The sequence below is a fragment of the Canis aureus genome, chromosome 33 (genome assembly GCF_053574225.1).
Source record: "Canis aureus isolate CA01 chromosome 33, VMU_Caureus_v.1.0, whole genome shotgun sequence".
Lineage (NCBI taxonomy): Eukaryota > Metazoa > Chordata > Mammalia > Carnivora > Canidae > Canis > Canis aureus.
The window spans coordinates 9,378,811-9,406,047 of NC_135643.1; the positions used below are offsets into that span (position 1 = coordinate 9,378,811).

The 27,237-nt window shown below is 37.1% G+C and overlaps 1 protein-coding gene and 1 non-coding gene across 3 annotated transcripts in view; both read left to right on the forward strand.

Annotated features, from left to right (window-relative positions):
* The window catches only part of ARHGAP24 (Rho GTPase activating protein 24), a 738,009-nt gene that overhangs the window by 252,029 nt on the left and 458,743 nt on the right, over positions 1–27,237 (forward strand). The window lies entirely within an intron of this gene.
* Positions 11,926–12,032, forward strand: LOC144304414 (U6 spliceosomal RNA). Its single transcript, XR_013371328.1, has one exon. It is a non-coding gene; the product is annotated as a U6 spliceosomal RNA (small nuclear RNA).

Sequence of the window (27,237 nt, forward strand, 5' to 3'; positions counted from 1 at the left end):
CCATAATGCCATTTCAGAACAATGAACCTTAGGTTCCCTTAGAAGTTTCAGCTGCTTCATGCTCTGAATTCTAATGAATTCAAAATTGTATTGAGCAGATGACAGCCCCGTATCAACATCCCTTACCTCTTGCAAGTTCCAGGTCTTGCTTTAAAAGAAAAAAAGAGAGAGAGAGAAACCAAGAAACAGACTGGTATTCTAGAGAATAAACTGATGGATACCAGAGGGGAAGTGGGTGGAGGGGATGGGTGAAATAGATGCTGGGGATTAGGGAGTTCTCTTGTTGTGAGCACCAGAGTATTGAATGAAATCATTGTTGTACACCTGAAACATACATAACACTGTATGTTAGCTATACTGTAATGAAAACAGAAACTTAAGGAAAAAAGAGTAAATGATACAACATTACTATATGCTTTTTACTATCCTAATATCTTTCATATTGATTTAAGTCTCTCACATATGAAATGAAACAATAGAAAATAGACTTTTCTGACTATGATGAGATAAAGTTTCATGAGAAGCCTCAAGATAAGGAGAGACCTAAGCCAAAAGTAGATACTCCAACCTGACAAGCTGTTTTGTTTTTCCAAAAGATGAGACTTGGAAATTGCAGTGTATCACAGTCTCTTTCCCTGCTTTGTTTTTGGGCTTCAGGAAGAGGGAAGGGAGCTAGAAGGACCAGAGGGGTTGATGGGAAATGCTAAAAAGAGGAGAAATAGCCCAAATCAAGTAGCAGTTGAGTCCAGAAAAAGTTTATTGTGATAAACTTAATAATCTGGAACTCCATAATCTGGAATTATCAAGTATGAGGGCAAATTGACTTCTATCAGAATGTCTATTTTCAATAGTGTGTCTGAATTTAGTGCCGTATAACATGAGAGGTGTTACAAGCATTTTTGGATGCTCAGATAGAGGAATAATAGTGACTCGGTACTCGGGTTTCTCTCCTTAGCTGTAATTCACGAGTGTCAGCGTTATTTCTCTTGGATAGAGAAAGACAATTTTAATCCTTTAATAGTACTGCTTATTTTATATATATTTGCATCTCGTTTTGATTTGGTAGCTTCCAAACCCTGGGGAACGTATGAAGTTGTTAGGCTACTGTTATTCTTGTTGTGAGATTTTGATCTTTCATTTTAAATAGATAGTGAACTCTTTGTTTTAGTGAATGCATTTTCCACCATTAGTCACACTCAGTGGTTACAGAGTTCTGTTTTCTTTTATACAAATGCCAACATTTTTGTAACTTCCTGGCTAACGGAGTGTGCATGTTGAAAGTTACTGAGAACCATGAAAAGGAAGAGACCACAGGTGTTTATTTACTGAGGGTAAATAAGAGACTCATTGATATGGTATCATCATCTTTTGTCTGCAGGAATCTAGGAAAGCTTTTGGTTGCATGTGCCTTTCTGGCTTGGCAGTTGTAAAACAAGAACAGCTTGTGAGTATCACCAGTGACAGGGCCATCAAGCAGCAGAAATAGGACCATCACAACCACTGTTGATTTGTGCATGGGAATCTTTGGTATGGTGGGAATGTTTATTTGTTTACTTTTCATAACCTAAAGAACTCCTTCCTTAAAGAAGTCTATTTCCCCTCTGGCTTTTGAGAAGATTATAATCTTTTGCATGATTTGTTGATCACCTTTTGACCATAAGTGTATTTGATGTCATATCGGACAGGTTTCAAGTTCAACAACATATAAATAAAAATGGCCATGCAACAATGTGAAGACAAGCATACTTAAGCTCCAGGGTATATTTAATTGTAATAATAAAAAAGCACAGCCTTAGGTGCTTCATGGTTCATCACATTTTCCTGTGAGTTTTGCAGATTCCTAGCTATAGACATTAGCCACCCATATGTTGGTGGTCACAAGTTGAAAATCTTTAGGGAAATTGTTATAACCAGTGTCTTTGGTGAAAGTTTATCCCTTCTGGGAAAAGTCTTACCTACAAAATAGAGATGAGATTTATGGATAGACGATGAAAGAATTAAGTTCTTTTCTAAAGTTCAGAAGTGGACAAGGAAGGAAGGAAGTCATCTCAGGCCGAGGTAAACCCATGTGCAAAGAAACAATGCTGTGATCAGAATATTAGGAGACATTTGGTAAATGTTCAGGAGTTTGGGATGAATTTAGACACTGCTGATGAAGAAGGAGGAAAGGAGTGAAGAGATATGAAAGGGTTAAAAGGACTAAACTTGGTGACTAATTAATGGAAGGAGGTTAGAGAGAAGGAGGTTGGAAAGACCCTACCCAGCTGAGCTTATTAGTCACAGATGTTAGTGACTACATCTCATTTTGCCCCATCCGTTTCTGAATAGCCCGATTAGGGCATGAAATCATGTGCTTTCGTGAAGCCTAAAAATACAGTTTTGTGCCTCAGCTCTGTCAGTCATAAGAGCAAGTTTGGGGAAATAACTTCTTTGGGTATTAAATTCTAGAAAAGAACATTTATGTCTCAGAGATCTTATAAAGACTAATTGGAAGAGAGAAGTCACTTTGAAATAATTACATACATGCAAAATGTGTTGTTGTCCACTGCTATTAATTGTCAGCATTAAAAATGTGTATTTGCAAAAGCAGTTCCACCATGTCAAATTAAGCAATGCAATACTGAGTCCCCAAGTTTTTAGTTATACTGTTGTAGCAATCTCTGTACACATCGTAGCTTTGCCATACACTTGGGTCTCCCCCAGCATTCCAGTCCCTTTTCCATCTTTTAAATTTCTAATCTAAACAAGAAGTAGTTATGGTTGAGTTCCTTTTTCTCTTAAGTTGGTTAATGAAAAGTGTGCAGTACTTCCTTTTATCCAAGTAAAATAAATGTATAAGCCATGAGGCAGGCTAATAGTTTATTTTCTTTTCTTTGGTGACAGGAACAAGGAGATTTTTGTGAGGAAACAAAATACTTGTTTGCAAAGAATCAGTGTTAATGTGTCAAAGGTGACTAAGATTTTGAATCCCATCCAGATACCTACTACAGGGGAACTAAGGACACAGTAAAATAATGGCCATCTTGACTACCTGGCTTGGCTTTTCAGACTAGATTTCCATGTGGCTTGTACCCTGGTGATCTGGGCCAGGTCTCACTCAGGTTTCACAGACACGACCTTGCTCCTTTAACCCAACACTAAACAGCCAAAGGGGTTGTGATGTTATTTTCTCTATGACCTTCTTACTTTGGTATTCTGAATTTTTCAGTTTTCCTAATGGGAAAAGGAAGAAAACTGTGCCATGTGTCTGGGCTGAGCCTCATGCTGAACCATTTAGGGAATGAGAATCCACTTCCCCAAGAAGGGAAATCCATAGGTCTGATAGACTATCCTGGCCATAAGAGAATGAAGAGAGCAAAGAGAGAGAGTCTTTCTCCTTGAAAGCCTAGGGCAAAATTAGAATCTTTGGAAATAGGGCTTTGGACTCGACATTCTAACAAATTTCTCACATGAGTTTGTGTACACAGAAGTTTTAAAATATGTGCTAAAATGTCTTCCCCTAACTATGGTCCTTTTATGAAAAAAAAGTACAGACATATATAACTAATAAGCACTTATCTACATTCTGAGTAAATGAAAGAGACCTCTAAGAGGTCACATGGCCTTATGTGGGGAAGAAGTACCTGGGAGCCTAGAAAGCCTTTATCATTCTTTCATTCCTTCTTTTCCTCCTGCCTATGGTGAAGACTCAAGGTCAAATATACAAAAACACAAAAAGTTAAGGTGCATTCTCAAGGGGTCCAGATGAAGAGAGCTCCCACTTAGCTTGTACCCTTGACTGGACCCAGGATTGGCCCTTCCTTTGCTTAGCTACTATGATCATCTCCCATTATCACCTCTTAAAGGAGAGTCCCATTAAATAACAAAGTACAAACCAAAATAAGAGAAATAAGCATATGTTTTACACATTGTTGAAGAAGAAATGTGGATAGAGATTGATCTAGGTCTGCGCTGTTTAGTATGGTAGCCACAGCTTTTGGTGCTAGTACAACTGAGGAACTGAGTTTTTAATTTGTTTCCAATTTTATTTCACTTAATTAACTTATAGTTAAATTTCAAAACATATTTTTGTAATTACTAAAAATAATTAAGGGACGCCTGGGTGGCTCAGTGGTTGAACGTCTGCTTTTGGCTCAGGTGGTGATCACAGGGTCCTGGGATTGAGTCCTGTATCAGGCTTCCCGCAGGGAGCTTGCTTCTCCCTCTGCCTGTGTCTGCCTCTCTCTGTGTGTCTCTCATGAATAAATAAATAACGTCTTAAAAAACTAATAATTAAGTATTTTGGGGGGAATAACTAGGTTTCTGGAAATCTACTTTTTAAACTGTAAATTTTAAATTTCATTCCTAATACCAATCACGTATTTCTGATAAAAATTCAGCCTGCAAATTGAGATGTGCTGTAATATACACTGGATTTCTAAGACTTAGTAAAAAGAATATAAAATATCTCACTAATGTTTTTAATATTGCTTACATGTTGAAATGATAAATTTTTGGATACATTGGGTTTAAATACATTATTAAAATTAATGTCACCTGTTTCTTTTTCTTTTTCTTCTAAAATGTAGACAGTAGAAATTCTATACATGGCTTTCATTATATTTATGTGGGACAACACTGATTCAGATGTTGATGACAGTCCCATATTTCCGTAGTATTAGGTACTGAGAAGTCTAGTGTTCCATGGTATTCATTTTAATGCCATGACTCCAATAGAGAATAAACATATATTAGGTGATGACAGTAAATAATTTTATGTCCTTAGAAAATAGTTTGACTACCCTCTAAGAATACAGATTAATAACCAGGGCACCTGTGTGGCTCAGTTAGTTAAGCAGCTATTTGGCTCAGTTTCTGTCTTACTTTGTCCCTTTGCCCTACCCCCTATTCACACACACACTATCTCAAATAAATAAATACATCTTAAAAAAAATAAAAGGTGGAGATATAAAAGGAAATATATATTAAAGGACTAAATTGTAGATTCTAATTGTTTGGAAATTTAGGGGAAAACCAAACAAATGTGAACTGAGGGTTTCTAAAGTGAAGGCTATAGGGTGAAGATGCTTCTTGAACTTGGATGGTCAGATTTGCATGGCCCTCGAGAGAGAGCCCCTGGAGATTTGCTCATTGGCCCACTGGGCCATTTCTTTTGGGCCATTGATCACTTCCCTATAACTTTTACTTGCTTTTTTACTCACTGGGATATGAATTCCTTGAAGACAATGATTCTATTTATTTCACCTTACCTATCCCAAAGCCTTTGGTGGCTGGCACATGGTGGGTATTCAGTTATATTTATGAATAGCATCAATGTCTGAATGAATACGTGAGAGAATTCTCATTGGAAGAAAGAGAATAGCCCAAGAAACAGTGGTGGGTATGAGCATAAGAGATATGAGTTGCAGAAGACTATTATGGTTCTACTTTCTGATCTAAAAAAATGGAAGTGGTTCCCAACTTCTTCTGAGGAGATCTTCACATGTTAAGAGAAAGGACTTGGTAAACTGTAATGTACTATTAAATCCTAGACTTCACTATTATTCACCCAGGGACAGGTTCTTATTCATCTTTGTAATTGTCATAATGCATAGAAAAGGATAGTCAATGAATGAATAGTTGTTTAATAAAAGAATAAATTTGTTAATCAAATTAAACAATGAATGGGAGGCCCCAGTCTTGCTACTTCTATATTTCTATTTTCCACCTACCTGAGAATGCAGGTAGCCCTCTCATTAGAAAAGTGTTTAAACCCTGGTTAAACTTTGAGAAGCTTTGCATCTTTGCTTACGAATAGAGTTCATGTATATAAGTGCATGAATATGTTCAAATCTCTTTTGATTTTTCAGTAATATTAAAAAAAACTATTTTTATTTTTTAATTAAAAAACAGTTTAAAAAAATAATTTATTATTTTGACAGAGAGTGAGAGAGTACAAGTAGGTGGAGCAGGAGGCAGAGGGAGAGGAAGAAGCAGACTCCACGATGAGCAGAGAGCCTGACATGGGGCTGTATCCTAGGACCCTGAGATCATGACCTGAGCCAAAGGCAGATGCTTAACTGACTGAGCCACCCAGGCGCCACCCCCCCCCCCAAAAAAAAACTTTTTTATACGTATTCTTTGGTCATTAGAATTGATTCAGAGTTTTGAAGTTTCCAGATGTATAGCCTCAGGATTGAGTTTTCCACTGTATAGAAAGCATATTTCATTTAAAATATACCTTCACATTGCTCGTGTGGTTCTGCTTATGCAAAGCGGGTTGGGGAAACATAAAGTATCTTTCCTGAAATCCTGATTCAAATATACCCAAGGAAAATAATTTGAGGGCAGCAAGGGCAAGGTTACTATGAAAAGAATGCATTAAAAATTCTAATTAAAAAAAAAAGATGCCATCTCAAGAGAGATATTTGCAGAATTGAGTGGTTTGTTTTGAAGGCTGTAGGAGTGATCTTCCATTCTTCAATTATAGCTTTCAAAGAGTATTTCTCTGTGATGTACACTTTCTCTATCTTATAATTTTATTTGTCAATTTTACCTCAGTAAAGCTGGGGGAGAAAAAGAGCGTTTCTCTGCCGGACTCTTAAGCATTGAGAGTCACTGCCTGACCTAAGGCTAAAAGGCTTAAGAAGAGTTTTGTCACCACTAGCCAATGAGAAGCACGATGCAGGTCCTACAGATAAAACTGCAGCATCCTGTCTCCAAGCTCTGAGCAATCATCTTGCGTAATACTCCTTCCTTCCATTTTCACCACTGTCAGTCTTCCCCAGGCTGTCACCATCTGCTGCCTGGGTCATTGCTGTTTTGCGCAACGGTTTAATATATCTGCATTTTGCTTTTGCTGCAGTGAAATTCATTTTTCATATTGGAGCCAGTTCAGTCAACCACTGCTTTCTTCCTATCTTTCCTCTCCCACGAGGCTCCACTGGCCACTTCTTGCGGGGACTTTCCAGTCATAACTGACCTAGTCAACTTTCTTTCTCCATGTGTTCTTCCCCACAGGCTGGTCTTTCCACTTCCTCCACCCACATTCCAATAGTCTGTCCTTCTCTAGGCCTTTCCCTGCCTGGGATTCCCTCCTCTCTCCTTCTGTGAGACTGGTCAGCCCTGGGTCCCATCCTATCTTTGCATGAAACCTTCCTCTAGTCTGTTCCTGCAATGGGTGATCACCCCATTGTCTACAATGTTAGAGAATTCTAGCTATATAAGTGATTTTTATCATTTATCAAATTCTACTTCCTAGTATTAGCTTTCATCTGCATGTTTTAACTGGCTATTGCTTAATTGAATTAAAAACCCCAAAGTATGAGAAAAAAGGGATGCCTAGATTATAAAAAGACATGCACACATTAAAAACATATGTGATGTGTTGCAGAAAGAGGAGACATTTATCAATATATTAAATATAGAAACATTTTCTAGCACTGAAAGTTGAAGCAGTACTTGAAGAACACTTTCTCTTTGAGATACTCTTCCTTTATTTAGGTATTTGGAAATGCTCATGTGCTCTAAACTAGCAGAATGTTTATTCTTAAAGCATAATAAAAACCTGCTTCAAGATCTGCAACTTTAATGCTGCTGACTTTCCTTTCGTTTTTTCACGATGCTTTTCCTGGTTTGAATTTATTAAAGGAGAATTTTACTTTGAACCCCCTATCTTTTCATGTAATTTTATATTATATATATATTTATATTTATGGTACATAATAAATACATTTATAATTATATATACTTAAAAATTAAATAAGATACATTAAAAAATGCTACTTGTGTAGTATGGGCTGTTGTAATTATGCCCTTTACTGGAGAAGCTCTGCTCCTAATAAATATCATGTTGTAACAGCACAAACAGAATGGTGACAAGATGTGCCTCCAAATTTATGGCCCTTGATCTTTACTATCCAGAAATATTTCTCAAAGATCAAACCACAACACACTTGGCTCTTGGCACTAGAAAACTTGGGCTTTAATGGTGATCAAGTATTGCATGTGATGTGGCGGCTCTTAAAAGGGACTCTTCAACAACATGATGGGGATATACACTGCTCTTTTGTTTCAGAAAACAGACTTTGCCAAGATTGAAAAAAAAAAAAAAAGAAGACACTTTATAAGAGTATTTTCCTCCTTTGAGTTTTTGATGGTTACTTACCATTATGAGAAAGTGTCATGGGATGTCTCATTTCATTCTGTTGAAGCAGCCACTGGGACCCTGAAGAAAATGTCTGCCATGCATATCAGTAAACAGAAAGACAAAGAATCTCACACCTTCACACAATTCAGATAGTTTTTTTCTCCTTTACTGACCCTCCTGCCTCATCTCTCTTCTCCCCTCTTTCTCTTTCCCCCCAACCTCTACCCCCCATCTAATCTCCTTCCAGGTTCTCCACAGGCTTTCCCTCCTATCTTTACCCTCATTCTATTTCCTCTGCTCACCTGAACCTGCTTTTCCTGGTCTTTCTTTCTCTATCACTTTCAAGATAAGGTATCCTCACTGTATCTTTCCTCTATTCCCTGAGTCTGTATTCTCTCTACCTGTTCTTTCCTTTGCAGCAAAATCCATGTCTGTGGTCTAGTAAATTGTTGGCTGCATAGGCTCATGTATCATGTGAGCTTGTCTTGTTTGTCCTTTCTACTATGTGTTTGTTTCTTCCAGATGAGTTCCTAGAGTGTGGTAATTTAAATAAAACAGTTGAATGGCCACCCACAAAATACAATGACTCCTTTTTTAAAGATGAAAATTGCTTTAGGATAAATGTTGGCCATTTCCATCATTTAAAAGGCTATTTTATAAAATATTTTAAAATAACTACAAAAATTATGTTTACCACAGGTGAGGCAGAGAATAGGAACTCTGATTTAAAAAAAAAGATCTCTTATGTGGATCTTTGTGTAATTAGAATTTAATAAAACTGAAAAATTATATCTATTTTTCATGTAATTGAATATTTCTTTTATCATCCAGGAGAGACTTTAAGCTGATGTGGTAATAAGACATGGCATGCTAAAAAAAAAAAAAAAAAAATACATGGCATGCTGAAGGCATTAGAGTTAAGCATTCCATTAGTCTTCTTTTTTTCCACCTGAGATTTATTTTTTTTTAATTTTTTTATTAGAGTTCAATTTGCCAACATATAGCATACCACCCAGTGCTCATCCTGTCAAGTGCCCCCCAGTGCCCATCATCCAGTCACCCCAACCCCCCACCCACCTTCCTTTCCACTACCCCTTGTTCGTTTCCCAGAGTTAGGAATCTCTCATGTTCTGTCACCCCTCTCTGATATTTCCCACTCATTTTTAAAATAAATTTATTTTTTGTTGGTGTCCAATAGGCCAACATATAGAATAACACCCAGTGCTCATCCCATCAAGTGCCCCCCTCAGTGCCCGTCATCCAGTCACCCCCACCCCTGCCCACCTCCCTTTCTACCACCCCTAGTTCGTTTCTCAGAGTTAGGAGTCTCTCACGTTCTGTCTCCCTTTCTGATATTTCCCACTCATTTTTTTCTCCTTTCCCCTTTATTCCCTTTCACTATTTTTTATATTCCCCAAATGAATGAGACCATATAATGTGTGTCCTACTCTGATTGACTTACTTCACTCAGCATAATACCCCCTAGTTTTATTATGTCAAAGCAAATGGTAGGTATTTGTCGTTTCTAATGGCTGAGTAATATTCCATTGTATACATAAACCACATCTTCTTTATCCATTCATCTTCCGATGGACACAGAGGCTCCTTCCACAGTTTGGCTATTGTGGACATTGCTGCTAGAAACATCGGGGTGCAGGTGTTTCAGCGTTTCACTGCATCTGTATCTTTTTTTTTTTTTTTTTGCATTTTTTTTGCATTTTTTTTTTTGCATCTGTATCTTTGGGGTAAATCCCCGACAGTGCAATTGCTGGGTCGTAGGGCAGGTCTATTTTTAACTCTTTGAGGAACCTCCACACAGTTTTCCAGAGTGGCTGCACCAGTTCACATTCCCACCAACAGTGCAAGAGGGTTCCCCTTTCTCCACATCTTCTCCAACATGTTTTGTTTCCTGTCTTGTTCATTTTCCCCATTCTCACTGGTGTGAGGTGGTATCTCATTGTGGTTTTGATTTGTATTTCCCTAATGGCAAGTGATGCAGAGCATTTTCTCATGTGCTTGTTGGCCATGTCTATGTCTTCCTCTGTGAGATTTCTGTTCATGTCTTTTACTCATTTCATGATTGGATTGGTTGTCTCTTTGCTGTTGAGTTTAATAAGTTCTTTATAGATCTTCGATACTAGCCCTTTATCTGATATATCATTTGCAAATATCTTCTCCCATTCTGTAGGTTGTCTGTTAGTTTTGTTGACTGTTTCTTTTGCTGTGCAGAAGCTTTTTATCTTGATTAAGTCCCAATAATTCATTTTTGCTTTTGTTTCCCTTGCCTTCATAGATGTATCTTGCAAGAAGTTGCTTTGGCCAAGTTCAAAAAGGGTGTTGCCTGTGTTCTCCTCTAGGATTTTGATGGATTCTTGTCTCACATTTAGATCTTTCATCCATTTTGAGTTTATCTTTGTGTCTGGTGTAAGAGAATGGTTTAGTTTCATTCTTCTGCACGTGGCCGTCCAATTTTCCCAGCACCATTTATTGAAGAGACTGTCCTTTTTCCAGTGGATAGTCTTTCCTGCTTTGTTGAATATTAGTTGACTATAGAGTTGAGGTGCCATTTTTGGATTCTCTATTCTGTTCCATTGGTCTATGTGTCTGTTTTTTGTGCCAGTACCACACTGTCTTGATGACCACAGCTTTGTAGTACAACCTGAAATCTGGCATTGTGATGCCCCTGGCTCTGATTTTCTTCCTCAATGTTCCCCTGGCTATTCAGGGTCTTTTCTGATTCCACACAAATCTTAAGATGATTTGCTCCAACTCTCTGAAGAAAGTCCATGGTATTTTGATAGGGATTGCATTAAATGTGTAAATTGCCCTGGGTAGCATTGACATTTTCACAATATTAATTCTTCCAATCCATGAGGATAGAATATTTTTCCATCTCTTTGTGTCTTCCTCAATTTCTTTCATTAGTGTTCTGTAGTTTTTAGGGTATAGATTCTTTACCTCTTTGGTTAGGTTTATTCCTAGGTATCGTAGGGCAGGTCTACTTTTGGGTGCAATTGTAAATGGGATTGACTCCTTAATTTCTCTTTCTTCAGTCTCATTGTTAGTGTATAGAAATGCTGCTGATTTCTGGGCATTGATTTTGTATCCTGCCACACTGCCGAATTGCTGTATGAGTTCTAGCAATCTTGGGGTGGAGTCTTTTGGGTTCTCTATGTACAGTATCATGTCATCTGCAAAGAAGTCTATTAGATTTTTAATGCTGCTGTAACAAAGTACCACAAACTAGGTAGTTGCAAAACCCAGAAATGTATTTTCTCCTAGTTCTAGACTAGAAGTCTGAAATCAAGGTGTCAGCAGGGCCATGCACCCTCTGACACCTGTAGGGAAATCCACCTTTGGATCTTTCTGCTTCTGGTAGTTTGCTGGAAGTCTTTGGCTTTCTTTGGTTTGCAGCTACATCACTCCAAGCTCTGTCTTCATTGTTATCTTTCATTTTGCTGTGTGTCTCTGTATTCGTGTTCATTTTCTTACAAGGACGCCAGTCATACTGGGTTGGGGGCCACCCTACTTCAGGTAGACCTTCTCTTAACTAATTATATCTGCAATAACTGTTTTTCCAAACAAGGTCTATTCCAAGGCAGATCTTCAAAAGATCTTTCTTGTGGGGAATGCAGTTTCACCCAGAATAGGAAGTGTGGGTTCTGGTCTCAGTTCTCCACCAATTAACCATGTGACCTTTGGCAAATTACTTAACCTCACTGAGCCTCAATTGTAACACGTAAATAATTATAGATCCTACCTCATAGTGCTAAAAGGGTTAAATGAGATAATGCTTAGTGCTTGCTTCAGCAGCACATATACTAAAATTGGAATGCTACAGAGAAGATTAGCATGACATCTGTGCAAGGATGACACACAAATTCATGAAGCATTCCATATTTTTTTTTAAAGAGAGAGAAATAATGCTTAGTAAAATGCCTGCCACATACTAAGTACAAGTCATATTAGTCATTATCCTAGTTATTATATAGGTTGTTATTTTTATTGCTGGGGTCACCATGCTTAGTACCTGGTTCACTGTAGTTGCTCATTACATGTTAAATTTCAGTCACTTAGGGCCGTTATAATTTGTGTACTGATGTTGAAAATGCTGTAAGAGAATACTCAACTACAGAGTGGTTGAGGTTACTATATATTTTTTTTATTTTTGAAGATTTTTATTTATTTATTCTTGAGAGACACAGCGAGAGAGAGAGACAGAAACACAGGCAGAGGGAGAAGCAGACTCCCCGTGGGGAGCCTGATGTGGGACTCGATCCTGGATCCCCGGATCATGCCCTGGGCCAAAGGCAGATGCTCAGCTGCTGAGCCACCCAGGTGTCCCGAGGTTACTATATTTTAGTAAAGGTTTGCTACCTGGATTCTAAGGAATTATTTCATTTACCATGTCTTTTGGAATTGTTTGGAAATGTAGGATATTCCTAGGATAATTTAGTACTCAAGGTCATTACTAATGAAATGAAGTCCAAGGTACCTGAATCCTGATCAGATTTCTCTATGACCTGTCATAATTTTTTTAAAAGGTAAAAAGCTATTTAATTTACATGTAACAAATACAAAGCTAAGATTATTAGACATTGTATGATAATGATGAGCCATGTTTTGATCCAGAAGAAAGAGGGGCAGAGAGAGGTTAAATTACTTTCCGTTGTCACAAAGAGGTTCAAATGAGTTAGAGGCTAATTAAAATCAGTACTCTGTCATCCAGTAATTCCACTACTGGATATTTACCCAAAAAACAAAAACACTAATTTGAAAAGATATATGCACCCCTATTTTATTGCAACATTGTTTATAATAACCGAGATATGGATGCAACCAAAGTGTCCATTCATAGATGGATGGATGCTTAAGGTTGTGAGATATCTATATCTATATATCTGTCTTTAAATCTATCCATCCATCCATCTATGTAATGGGATATTACTCATTCATAAAAAAGAATAGGGTCTTAACATTTGGGGCAGCATAGATGGACCTAGAGGATATAATGCTAAATGAAATAAGTTAGAGAAAGAAAAATACCATATAATTTTACTCATACTTTTGGAATTTAAGAAACAAAGCAAATGAACAAACAAAGGAAAAAAGAGACAAAAAAAAAAAAAAAAAAAAAACCAGACTCTTAAATACAGGGAACAAACTGGTGGTTGCCAGAGGGAAGGTGGATGGAAGGGATGGGTAAAATATAAAGGGGATTAAGAGTACACTTACTCTGATGAGCCCAGAGTAATGTAGAGAAATGTTCAATCATTATACTATATACCTGAAACTAAGATAACACTGTTAATTAGAAATCAATTTTATTTTTTTTTATTTTTATTTTTTTTAATTTTATTTATTTATGATAGTCACACAGAGAGAGAGAGAGAGAGGCAGAGACACAGGCAGAGGGAGAAGCAGGCTCCATGCACCCGGAGCCCGACGTGGGATTCGATCCCGGGTCTCCAGGATCGCGCCCTGGGCCAAAGGCAGGCGCCAAACCGCTGTGCCACCCAGGGATCCTTAGAAATCAATTTTAAAAGGGTAGGGGGAATCAGTACTCTGTCAATTGTTCACACTCCAGAGGACAGAGTACTGAAAAAGGGTTTGAGTGTGTTTTCCAGGTTAGCTGTGTGGACCGTCTCATCCAATATTTGGCCATAGATTACATTTCCTGCTCCTTAGATTAATTTGGCTTTGTCTGTGCCCCGTGGATCTTTGGCACTTCTCTCAGTCCTGTCGTGTCACCTCCTGCTCTACAAACAGAAGGGTAGAAGTAATAGCTACTAGACCTTAATTTATTTGCAGGAATGTCTCAATCAAGAGGTGATTCTACAAGGAAGTTGCCACCTAATTCCAAAAGAGAGTTGGGAAAGAAATTTATTAGGTTCTGTCAGTTCAGAAGGAGCTGCCAAACCTCAAATGGACACTTCAAGTGAAGAGGAAATAAGCCTGAGTGTGATCAGGCTCCAGAGGAAGCATAAATCTTTTCCCTGTTGCCACCGTGTCAGCCACGTGGAGGTTCTTCCTCCAGTGTTCGTTTTGGCCCCTGGGACTACTAATATGCCCTTACTGGTCAGCTAACCATAATTTTTAATCCACTTACAAAAGCAATGTGAAATAATCGTAGCATACCACATTTAAGGAGACACATTTTCTTCTGCTCAAGTTTTCAGTTCTCCTGTCCAGCTGCCTAAATACTCTCAGATTCACTTCCTTTTTCTTTGTAAAGGTTTTTTTTTTGTGTGTGTGTGTTGTGTGTGTGTGTGTGTGTTTTCTTGACTGCATGTGTGTAGTTGGTCTCTTGGTCATGAGTCTTTGAAGACAGAAAACCAATTTGAAATAGTTTTAACAGAGAGGAATTTATCAGTTCATATAAGCAAATCGTTAGGAGGGGCTGGTGTAGAGCTCACATTAGGGCTGACTAGATCTAGAATCTCACTGTTGGGATTCTACATTTATCTTTTTCCTCTCAGCATGAAGGCTCTTTTTCTCTGAGTTCTCCACTAGCGAGGAAACCTTCTGTGGGAAGACCTTGTTCACATTGCTATAGCCAGACAAATGGAAGAGTTCTAGCACCAACTTGGTCAGTCTCAACAGACTCTGATTAGCTTTGCTCAGTAGAATACAGACAGTCTAGCCAGCCAGGTGGGACTCAGTCATAATCAGCTAACACCAGAGCCACGTGGCTGGAGGAGAATTTCTTGAAAGAATAGGTGATGTTTGGGTATTAAAATAATAAGTGCTCAATGCATCTGACGTTGTGAAATGTTTTCTTACCTGCTGCTTTGGTTTTTTTTCCCAGGATTTTTTCCCTCCTTATGATGGGTTCTCTTCTCTGCTCTTCAGACTGCCTAATTCTGATTTGTTTATAATTTTGGGATTTTTGTGAAAGGTTTGATCTAAGTCATAGCTGTGGTGTCCTCATTTCACTTCTTCTACCTGCTTGTTGTCGTGACAGAGGTTCTAATGTGTTTACGTTGCCTTTACCTGCAATCTGTTCTCTTATAAGAGACCTGAAATCCTGTTTCTATCTGGGGAAATTAGTTCCTCATGAGATTTATTGACAGTCTTTGTGGAGTAGTCTGTTTCCATGTAATTTCTGCAACTTTTATTCTGTGATGGTGCAAATTCCTTCCTTTCCACATGATACTGCACACATTGGGTATACCTTTTCTTTTCCCGTGTTAATTCTTTGTCACATCGCTCACCTTTTCCATATTCAGCTACTAATCATATCCCCAGCCATTCTGTTATAGGTAATCCATTTATTTCTTAATGAGTTTAAGAATGAGATTGTCGGACTGCCTTTTGCAAGCAGTACATTAATTATCATATATAATTTTATCTATTGCTTTGCTTATGCAAAGTGTCAGTCACAAGTGAGTCTTAGAGCTATTACATAAATAGATTTATATGTCTCCAATTCCCATGTCAGTAACACTTTATTAAATATTTATGAGAGTCTGAAAATGCAAGATAAATTATGGAGTTAGATGGGTAACAAAGGTATTATAGCATTCTTTCCATATTCATAGAGGCTAACTTATAGAGAGCCATTCTGATAGACTGTTCTGCGGATATTTATTCAAATCACTAAACACTCGTCTTTTCTAAGTTCCTCGCATCATCTCTGTCTACCAAGAGAAGCAGCCTCATTCAGGTGCTTTGACCTTTCGCTCCTCTCTCAAATACCTTATAATCTCCTTTCTCACAGGAGGATTTGTCAGTGACACAAAACTATCTGTAGGCAGCTGCATGAGAAATTGCCATGTGTAGATGTGAGTAAGAAAAAAAGGAAGATAGCACAAATCAATAGCACTGGAAGGAAAACACCTTGAAACTACAGATACAAAAGGGATTTACAGTTCAAAGGAGAGTAGTATGGCCATATTGTAGCAATAACCTGAAATTTTAGATGAAGTAGATAATTTTCTAAGAAAAAAATTACAAATAATGAAACTAAGTAGAAAATCCAAGAGAGACATCGGCTATGTCATTAGAACAATTTATACATGAGTTTGGCATGTTCTCAGATTCAAGATTAATATACATAAAATAGTAGCATTCCTGGAAATCAGCAATTAACCAACTAGAAAATGTCAGAGTTAAAAAATACACACCATTTACTGTAGGCAGAATAGTGACCTCCCGATTGGCTGTTCACCCTAAAATCTGTGGACAGGTTAGGTTAGTTGGCAAAGGGGAATTCAATTTGCAGATGGAATTAGGTTTAAATTAAAGGGATTATCTTGGATTATCCAGAAGGTTCCAATGTCATCACAAATGTCCTTCAAATATGAAAAAAAGGAGGGAGAAGAGTGAGTATTAGAGTGATGTGACAGGAGAAAGACTCTACCTGCCATCGCAAGCTTGTAAGACAGAAGAGAATCATGAGCGTAGGAATGTAGGCAGACTTTAGAAATGAGAAAAGGCAAGAAAGTGGATTTTGCCCTATACAGCTGCTCAGTGTGGAGGAAGGTAATTGGCTTTTATTCTCCTGCTAATGTTCCTGAATAAAGCTCCCTGCTCTCTTTGCCTTTCAGTTTTCCACACTCAAGGGCCTAGAGAACTCAGACTCTCCTTCCTGGAGCTTCTGGGGCTCTGAGGAACAGGCTTATGTATGAGGCTCACTTAGCCCACAGGGGAAGCAGACACACAGACACACAGGAATTTCTACTCAGGTTCCAGCCACTTGCAGATACGGTAACCCTTTGAATCCGGACTGGCAGGGAAAAGTGTTAACAGTGTAGAGGAAGGAAGCCCTAATTAAATTTACCTAAATTCCTTTCCAGTGTCTTATTGACCACATTTCTTAATGATCAGTTGGCCCATTGGATCATGTGTTATCTTTGCATTAATATATGGAATTATTTTAAATTCATGATAAAATGATGACTCTTGTGACTTAAATTTTCGAATTAAAAGTAATATAACCCTTCTTGGTTTGCGTGTTCCCAGAGCAGACATGAAACAAAGATTTGAATAAAAATTACTTCAGGGAAGTGATCCAAGGAAGCATGTTAAAGAAGTGAAATCAGACACGAGGAAAAAAGTCAATGAAGGCTGCTTATGGAGAAGGTCATGGCTCTGGGCAGCTGGGTCCCAGTCATGTGGGGCCCTCTGAGAGGGCTAAAATTCTTCAGAATTAACTCCCATAGGAAGCTCCAGCCTAAGGCTTTATAATTCAGAACTTTCAGTTTGCCCTATATGGGTAAGCATAGCATCTCTTATGATTCAAGAACTCCTCTAAGCAGAGGGACACTATTTTTTAAAATTCTTTTTAATTTAATTTTGTTTTATGAATGGTAAATCTTTTACATAGTTTAAAAGTCAAAACTATGCAAAAAGGGATGAGTAAACTAAGATACGTATATTTCTTTTTTGGGGGAGAGAGAGAGGGGTGTTGAGGAGGGACAGAAGATGAGAGAGAGAGAGAGAGAGAGAGAGAGAGAATCCCAAGCAGTCTCCATGCTGGGCTTGATTTCATGACCCTGAGATCATGACTTGAGCCAAAAATCAAGAGTAGGATGCTCAACTGACTAAGCCACCTAGGTGCCCCTGAGATATGTATATTCTTATTCTTCCTTATTTTTATTTTTACACAAAATGCTTGGTATATATATTGTTCTATATTTTGTTGTTTTCACTTGACAGTGTTGCCTGTAAATCACCCTTATTAGCAGTTCTCAGAACTTTTCCTTGTTTTGTTTGTTTGATTTTATAGCTTCATATAATTTCATTGTGTTGAAGTATCAGAAGTTTTTTCAATAGCATTTAGGCTATTTCTGTTTTTTATATTACAAAAGTATCATTTGAAATTATTATCATTATTGCAAAATTATTATTTTTCTAAGTAAACCATGAATGTATGTTGTTTTTTAATTTTAGAGGTGGATCTTTAAGGTAAAATTCAAGAAGTAGTATTGCTTGGTTAAGAGTAAGTGCACGTAGTTTTTTAGGTATTACTATATTATCCATAAAGTTACAAAATATTGTACCTTTCACATTAATATGTAACAATACCTTTTTCTACTCAGCCTTACCAACAGAGTATGCTGTCAAATATTAACATTTTAAAAAATCTAGTAGGTATAGTTATACTTTGAATTTTTCTACTTTGAGAATTCCATCTTTTTTTATTTTTATGGGCTGGGAAATTTGTATACCTTTTTTGGGGGTCAACTTTATATTTTGTACATTTTTTTCTTTTTTTTAAGATTTGATTTATTTATTCATGAGAGACATAGGGAGAGAGAGAGAGAGAGAGAGAGAGAGAGAAGCAGAGACACAGGCAGAGGGAGAAGCAGGCTCCATGCAGGAGCCAGATGTGGGACTCGATCCCGAGACCCCAGGATCACGCCCTGGGCTGAAGGCAGGCGCTAAACCGCTGAGCCACCCAGGGATCCCCTGTATGTTTTTTTTTCTATTGGCATTTAAAATTGTTTTTTTATTTCTCAATTTCTAAGAGCTTTTACATATTAAAGTGACAAATTGAAGATTTATTTTTTGTGGTACACATTGCAAATATTTCGTCATTAGTCTTGACTTTGCTTTTTTGAAAAGTTATGTGACTTTTTTCTATAATTTTATATTATTTATCAAATTTTATTGAATTTGGATCATAACTAGAAAGGCTTCCTGTGTATCTGTGCTTTCTTCTAGTACTTGTATGTTTTTTGTTTGTTTGTTTTTGTTTAACATTTAGATGTCTAAGTCATTTAGAGTTAATTGTGATATATGGTGTGAGGTAGGATTCCCCTTTGTGTTTTTCTAGATGGCTACCCTTTACTCAACCTCATTTTTTAAAAAGTCCATCCTTTTCTCCAGTGATTTGAGATGACACTTTTATCATGTAATAAGTTTCCATGGTGCTTGCATCCATTTCTGAATTTTCTCTTTTATTCTCTTAGTCTGTCAATACATACCAATATCTCACTGTTTTATACATAGAGGAGACTTCAGAGCATATTTAAGCCTGTATATTTAACATGGTTAGTTAATCCACCGCCACATAACTGTATTTAACTCAAGAAATGTAATTTCTGTCACCTATCCCTTATTTTTGGACTACTAGTATCTTCCTTCCAATTTTAACAGTAAATGTTATTATCATGTTATCTTTGCCTTTCCAAATATTATGTAACGGTGGACTTTTTAATGATTCCTTATGTTGATTGCCAAATTGCCTTTTAAAACAGAACACAGATGCACAACTCTCACAAAGTTAAAAACATTTTTTCATTTAAAATATTTTTTAAAATTGTTACTTTAGTCGCTAGAGGCTGATATATATACTTCTTAGATCATTAAAAAGGTTAGACATTTTCTCATATGTATGTACATTCACTAATTATCATGTCTTCTTTGTGACTTGCTTTACATATTGCCTTTTATTTCATTGTCTTCTTGTTGATTTATATGAACTTGTATATAAAGACATTAATCCTTCATCAATCATGTTTACTGCAGTGCTCAGTTTATTTCGTTTTTAATGTTTTTTTGTATGTTATGAGGCTGATATTTTAAACTTTGGGTTGAAAACCTATGACTCTGCTTAGTGACTTCTGAAATAACTTCAAATTTAAAGGTTGATATGTATTTTTAATTTTTAATGAATACATAATGTTTATAGAAAATGTAAAAGCAGTTTTGACTTGCTAGTGATTTCCATCCCTGGACTACTGTAGATTTGAAGCAGTAAATTAGGAGACAGAGCGATATTATAGACGCAAACTCTTACAGCTTTAGAAGTTACATCTGATGAAAGGACAAGAGACTTTCTAAAAATATCACACAGAAATCCTCAAAATTAGAACAATTTAAGGCCATTGAAGGTAGAGCAAATAAACCTAGCAAAGTTCCCACTTAGTAAAGTGCCCTACGCTGATGTTCATAATGTGATTGCAGAGTTATGAAAATTAAATGATGTTTAGGTTATCATGGGGAAAAGCAAACAAATATATAAGATATTAATAGAAACACTTTGAACTTAAATAATTTTTTAAAAAAATGCTTAGAAGTGTAAAATCCTTAGCCAACCAGGAAAATTGGCTGTGAAGAATGACTTTGTTCTTAGGGGTACCAGTGAGATGACGTTTTATAAAAATTATTTGTCACCTGTTTTATATGGCTTCCTAGATTTTAAGTTCTTTGGGAATAAGTACCATGATTTACTCAATTCCCTTTTAGTGCCATTTATCAATAGGGACTGAATGCCAGCTGAGTGCCATTGTTCTATAAACTTATTTTTTAACTTGCTTATTATCCCACTTTCCCAGGGAGGAAACAGAAGCTTGGAGAGGTTATGCTCTTTACCCAAGGTAGATTTCGAGCCCAGGACTGTCTGACCCTCCCCACATGGCTATTTTCTTTCTCATGACACCTGATACAGTGTCATACCTAGATTTCTTTTACTGTTTGCCAAGTAAATCAGAAAATTAATTATTTTAGTTATTAATTATTGTTAACAAGAGGTTGGAAGTAGGTGACATAGTTTCTAATTTTGTTGGAGAAATAAGATGTACACAGATCTCAATCAAATCATAATTTAAAGTTCATTATTTTAATTGCCTTTCTCAGAGCAACTGAGTCAGCCCTGAAGGGTTTCCAAAGCAATGATTAGATCCTTCTAGGCATTAGAAGAATTTTGTTTTGTTTTGTTTTGTTTTTTCTTTTTTTTTTCTTTTTTTTTTTTTTTTTTAGGAATATAGTTCTCATCAGTTGACATCAGGATCAAAGCAATATATGGTCATGTGTTGGGTGCTTTGTCACCCTTCCCTGCACTGAATTCTTCACTGGGACTGGCAGTCTCTTAGTCTTGTTGATTATAAAAGTGAAATAAAAGACAGCTCTTTGTCTTTAAAGCCTTCCCTGTCTGTGGTTTGTTGTCGAGTGTTCTCCTACATCATTTTCCACATTCCATCGTGCAAAAATGTTTTTGTGGAGATGATGGCTTTTGCAAGTCACTTTTATACCTTTTCTAGCCGCCTAAATATTGCCACCCTCCCCAATTTTTAACAACTTTGATGAGGTATGACATTATATTTTATGAGGATTTAAAAACATGCTTACTTAGTAAGATGAAGCTATTTGCACACTTGTCCTTTGTACTTGTTGAGTTATTGCTTCAAAAACATATTTGGCCTTCTTTCTCACCATAAACCAGTCAAGCAAGACAGATACTATATTAAAAAGAGGTTTAATTTCCACATTCAGTGTAGGAAAACACACAAGATTTATGTAGTTTTGTGATGCAAAAGGTGAAAAGGTTGTCAGGGACTTTTCAAATGTTTTATAAATCTGAGTGTCCAGGTGTTGGAGGAGGGATGTGGATAAGTCACTAGAGGCACTGATGAATTTCTCAGATCACAGTACCTTTTTTCAGAGTATACAACAAATGTCAAAACTGGTCACCTTGTCTAGTTTGATTTCATTTGACATAGAAAGCTCCATAACTAAGAGGGTGAGCATAGATAATGTTCCTTCCAAGAAAACCAATTCTATCTCACAGTTTTCAACAATGCCTAATGTAGTACCAAGGTCCTCAATCAATAACAAATATTTGCAAATGGAGGCAATGATAAGGGAGGGGGAGAAATTTTCCTAGGTATTTCTCCACATTCTGTCTTCTAATTTATACTAAAATACCTCTTGTCTTTTCTCTTACCTATAAGGTATTGAACTCATTTATGTCTCTCTTATCAATGCAGTGCCTGATTCTACCGGTGTCAAGTCAGAGGAAAATCAGCTGAACATGTAGAATGCACATTGCAGGAAATCTTGCAGATGCAGATGTGAATTAGCATTAATTGGAGTTGGATGGGCAAATATGGGGAAGAGAGGCTATTAGGCATGGTTAATGATTTGCCCAAGGAGTTGGTGAAAATGTGTGGTGTACTTAGGAAGCACTCAGGTAGATGATGATTACTTAAGTATAGAGTGTGTTGGAGGAGTAGGGCAAGGATTAGAGGAGCATTTGAGGGCAGTGAAGTTGGCTAAGAAAAACTATGCCAGGGATCCCTGGGTGGCGCAGCGGTTTGGCGCCTGCCTTTGGCCCGGGGCGCGATCCTGGAGACCCGGGATCGAATCCCACATCGGGCTCCCGGTGCATGGAGCCTGCTTCTCCCTCTGCGTATGTCTCTGCCTCTCTCTCTCTCTCTCTGTGTGACTATCATAAATAAATAAAAATTAAAAAAAAAAAAAAAAAAAAAAAAAAAAAAAAGAAAAACTATGCCAAATTATAATTTAAATATTATTTGGTCATAACGTGCCTGCTTAAATGGTCTTTTTCTCAAGCTCTTTAACAATGGCCTCCAATATATTGATTCTCAAAATAACATTGTTTCACTCTTAAGGAAAAATGCTGTTCATTTAATCTCCCTCCTCAGTACTAACCTTTAGCGGCCTCTAATATGAAGACAAGTCATTGAAAGTTACATGATGGCAGACGGTGCGTGTCAGGTAAACGGAGGGCAAGATGCTGGCAGATGGTCTTAAGAACAACTTGAAATGGTAGTATGTATGTTTGTATGTTTGTATGTATGTATCTAATGCTCCCTCCCCTTTTTACTCCCTCCATCCTGAAATAGCCACACTCATGTACTAACTACCACCCTCTACTTCACATCCTCTATCGCCATTCCCTTGGAAATGCAAGCAGCATCCCAACTGGAAATCTTGCAACAACACCTTCTTGTTGTGCTTCATCCTCAGATTGTATACTCTTCTTAGTGATATTTCCACTCCTTTCCCTCTTTTAGCATCTCAACCTACTGTTGATTCTAATACGCTATCTATTCAGTTAATAAAACTAGTTGATACTCATTTTAACTAATCTTTACATATTTAAAATGCTCTTAGGATTATTTTTCTCCATGAATTCATGATTTTTCATGAGTCTCACAAGAAACTCCACAGAAACTATCTCATTCTGACCCATGTAAGAGGCTGATAGAATTATCATGTATTAGTGACAACCAAGGACACTAACCAAGGTTAATGGCAAGCTGCTCTTTGGAAGAAATGGTTTGTATCAGAATGTCACTGGAAAAGCTAAAGCTATCAAGTCATTTAGCTCTCCTTTCTTAAAGCATTGAAATGTTTGGTGCCTTATATCGTGGAATTTTCTGAGAAGTTTAAAGAAAATAGGAAACTATATGTATCTTAGTGTATAACAGTGCTGGTATTCAAATCAGTTTGTGTTTGGATTCTAGGAAAACATGGTTTGTGTGAATTGTTCTGGAAAATATTCAATTAAAACGTCATAAAATGAACAGAAAAAGGCTAGGCACCTGTCTTACTAGTATCTGAATATAGACTATGCCTGATAAAGAAAAATAAGGTTCTTAATTGACCTTTGATTTATTCAAGACCATCATGAAGACTGAATGGCACATTAATTAAACGGCACATTAATAAAGTAAACGCTGTAAATTTAGTCCAGTTCAATCACACAGCTCTGAGTATTGTTTTGCTTTTGTCTTTTGGTTTAGGTGGCAAACTCAATTGATGAAACATCAAGATAGCGAATACCTACCATGCTACAAATCAGTATTTTCACAACATACATAATATTGTATAGGACTTGGTGTTAGTGTTAGTGATAGTAGTAGTAGTGGTAGCAGCAGCAGCAGCAGCAGCAATGAAAGTCATGGTGAGGGATCCCTGGGTGGCGCAGCGGTTTGGCGCCTGCCTTTGGCCCAGGGCGCGATCCTGGAGACCCGGAATCGAATCCCACGTCGGGCTCTCGGTGCATGGAGCCTGCTTCTCCCTCTGCCTGTGTCTCCGCCTCTCTCTCTCTCTCTCTCTCTGTGTGACTATCATAAATAAATAAAAAATTAAAAAAAGAAGTCATGGCGATAATATATACAGGCAATGTGTTGTTATTGCTACTTATGCTGTTCTTTCTATATTATGTTTCCAGGTAAGCACACATTCTTGTTTGGTCAGGTACTGTTCTGGGTATTTCATAAAGATTATCTGTAAACATCCCAACAACCTAACTAGGTAGATGATGCTTTTCCACCTTTTCATGAGTAGAGACTGCTCAAATAGCTTAAGCAATATACCTACAGTCTTACAACTCATAACTTGGTGGAGTCAGGACTTGAATTCAGATTCTTAGCTCCAAAACTCTTGCCTGTTTCAGTACATTGGGCAGTCCTGTTGTCCTGTCTCTATTTGTCCACATGATACAAAGTAAGGGAGTTGTACAAATGCATAATTTGGCTTTTTCCTTTGGGTCAGTTTAGACGCACTATAGAACTATTGTCTCACTTTGTCCTGGCTTGCCTTTTTCCCTGCATATTCATATAATTGGCTGTGTTTATATCTTTCTGATGTGTGTATGTAAATAGCCTACTTGTCACATGACCACATACCAGATGGGCTGGTCATTTGGCCCTTTGGTGGCTGACTCACATCCAGGTGGCTCTGCCAGTCTTTGACATGGTAGAATGGTATCTGATGTATTCAGATAATGTTAGCTATTTAGTATTGAGAACAAAGGCTCATGCAAAAATGGAGACCACATTCTTTTCTCTGACAGTAAGGAAGGCCTCTGCTATTTTAGGATGCTTATTACATGTCTAACACTTCCCCATGTGTCATCTAATTCCACCGTTAACTCTAAAATGAAAATAATGTATTAAGTCCCTTAAATTTTCCAAGAACTAAAACACTCAACAGAATACTGTGTGGGACTCCAGATTTCCCATTTAAAAATAATTTAGGGTTGTGACCTACAACCATATATGCCCCAGAGCACCTCCTCATTGCCATCCGTTGCTATATCTCAAAGAACGTAAATCGATTTTAGACACGCCTTAATCAAAATATGACTGAGGTAGCCGCTCTGGAGGAAATAAACATAAGCATTTCTTAAATAAATATAAATGTTATTTGTACCATTGATAACCTCATTAACATAATGAGACTTTTCCTAATGATGCTAAACTTTATTCTTTTCTTTTCCCTTCTTCAATTCATAATGCAAATATGGCCAACACTACTAGTTAAGTCATTAATTGCTCTGCAGCTGTTAACATGAAGGTATTGAGGGATGAAGGTATTCAGGGCCTTTCCAGATCGTGTGCATTATATAAGGAATTTAGGATCTGTGCTTTACTGTGATTATGTAACATGATGGGTGCTTAGGCTCTCAGCAATACGCTTTGTGGGATTCACTGAGCTCATGTCTGTGAAGTTCCTGTCCTTATGAAACAATATAGCAATAAAGTGAAGACTGGGAATAAGGAATGATACCTCCTAAGACCCCTTATCTTAGCCACTGTCATAATAGTATTCAGATTTGAGATTTATGGGAGATGTATGCGTAAATATTGCCGGCACAATTTGCCTTCGGAGGTAGTGACTTTCCAAGCCAAGCTGAAATCAAATTATTATTTCCTCTCTATCTAGTCTAGGAGATGTACTCTCTTTATCTTTTAGGATTCCAAACTGGCTTTACAAAAACATTATACAAAACACTTCAGAAATGCTTTTTTCCTTACCTTAAGGGTCAATGGTGGGAAAATGACATAATTACCAAAATTTTACACTTAGCTAAAGATAATTGTGTAATTAGGAACAATTTGAAGGCATAAAGTTGAAAATGTCATTTGAGAGGTTTTTAGCATGTTTAAAGGAGCATGTTAAATTTCTAAGTGGAATTATCACCCATAATATGTAAATATAGTTAGCAATAAGGGTCAGTTAGCTTACAAATAAGTAAATGCCTTAAAAGTGAGTTGGCAAAAAGAAAGATCATTTTTCTCCTCTCTGGAGGAAAGTTTATTGGTAAGGAAATGAAATGAAGTATTTAAAGAATTTGATTCTACTTACTTCCTTATGTTGGAATTTAATTTCATAGAAATAGTCAAGTCAATAAATATATTTTTTGTTGCCCCCATAATCTGTACTCTTGACATAATTGTGCTGAGATGGAATTGATACTTAAAGAGGTTGGCCATTTTCATATAGATGTGGTGGTGAACAACTCAATTCTGTGCCCATGATTTTCATTTGTATATCTAGACAGTCTTTTGGAGATTAGATAATTTCTCTCTCATTACAGACTAAATTGAAGGTAACAATCTTCTCTAGATGTAGCATAGTTTTGCAAAGTGTGGTTTACATATGTCAGATTTTCCTGGAAAATTCTACTGCAGGATCCTGACCCTCATTCTGGACCCTTGAATCAGAATCTTGGGTAGCGCCATCTTTTTACCAAACACCTGGCTAATCTTAAACATTCTGTACTTAATAACCATATTCTTGGCATAAATATTATTCTTTAATGTTTCCTCTACTATTAGTCTACATTAGTAGACAATGTTTACTATGTTTACTATGTTTATTAGTAAACATTGAATACACACTGTAGATTTAACCATAAGAGATAGGAATTTAATTTAGTTAAATAAAGTTTCTATCACAGAATTGTGGAGTTAGTAGTAGTGTCAAGCATATATTGAGCATCTGAACATAAAATGATGTCTTCTGGACATTTTAGATCTGCAGTTCTCACAGAAGCCCTGCACAGTAGATGATACTATTCTTATTTTACATGTAGAAGATGGGTTAGAGGGGTTGAATAATTTGGATAAGGCCACACCTATACTAAGAGATAATATTCAGATTTAAATCTCAAAATGGCCCAGTCCAAAGCCTATAATGGAATTACTATGACAAAGTGCCCATTTATGAATTCATAGCAATGCACAGGGCTACCACAGATTCATATGGCACCTTTATATGAAGTAGAAAAAGTTATTCTCATACTTCAGAAAGACATAGCCCATGCTGGGTTGCATGCGCAGAACATGGGGTAGATTTCACCTCCCCTCTCTCTCTTCATCATGCCTCTGTGTAGTGAGGAACCTGAATCATCATAGGTGGTGGCATAGATGATGCTTTTAGTGAGAAGGTTCTAAGTTTCTGTAATATAGATATAATATCTTATAAACACAAAATTTGTGCTTGCAGACTAAAATCCAGTAAATGTCATAGGCATAAAAAGAAGGTAAAATTAGGAGATAGCTTATTGATTGCCCAATGCTGTTGATTTATTTTGGTTGTCTTTGGGTTTCTTGTGAAATGGAGTG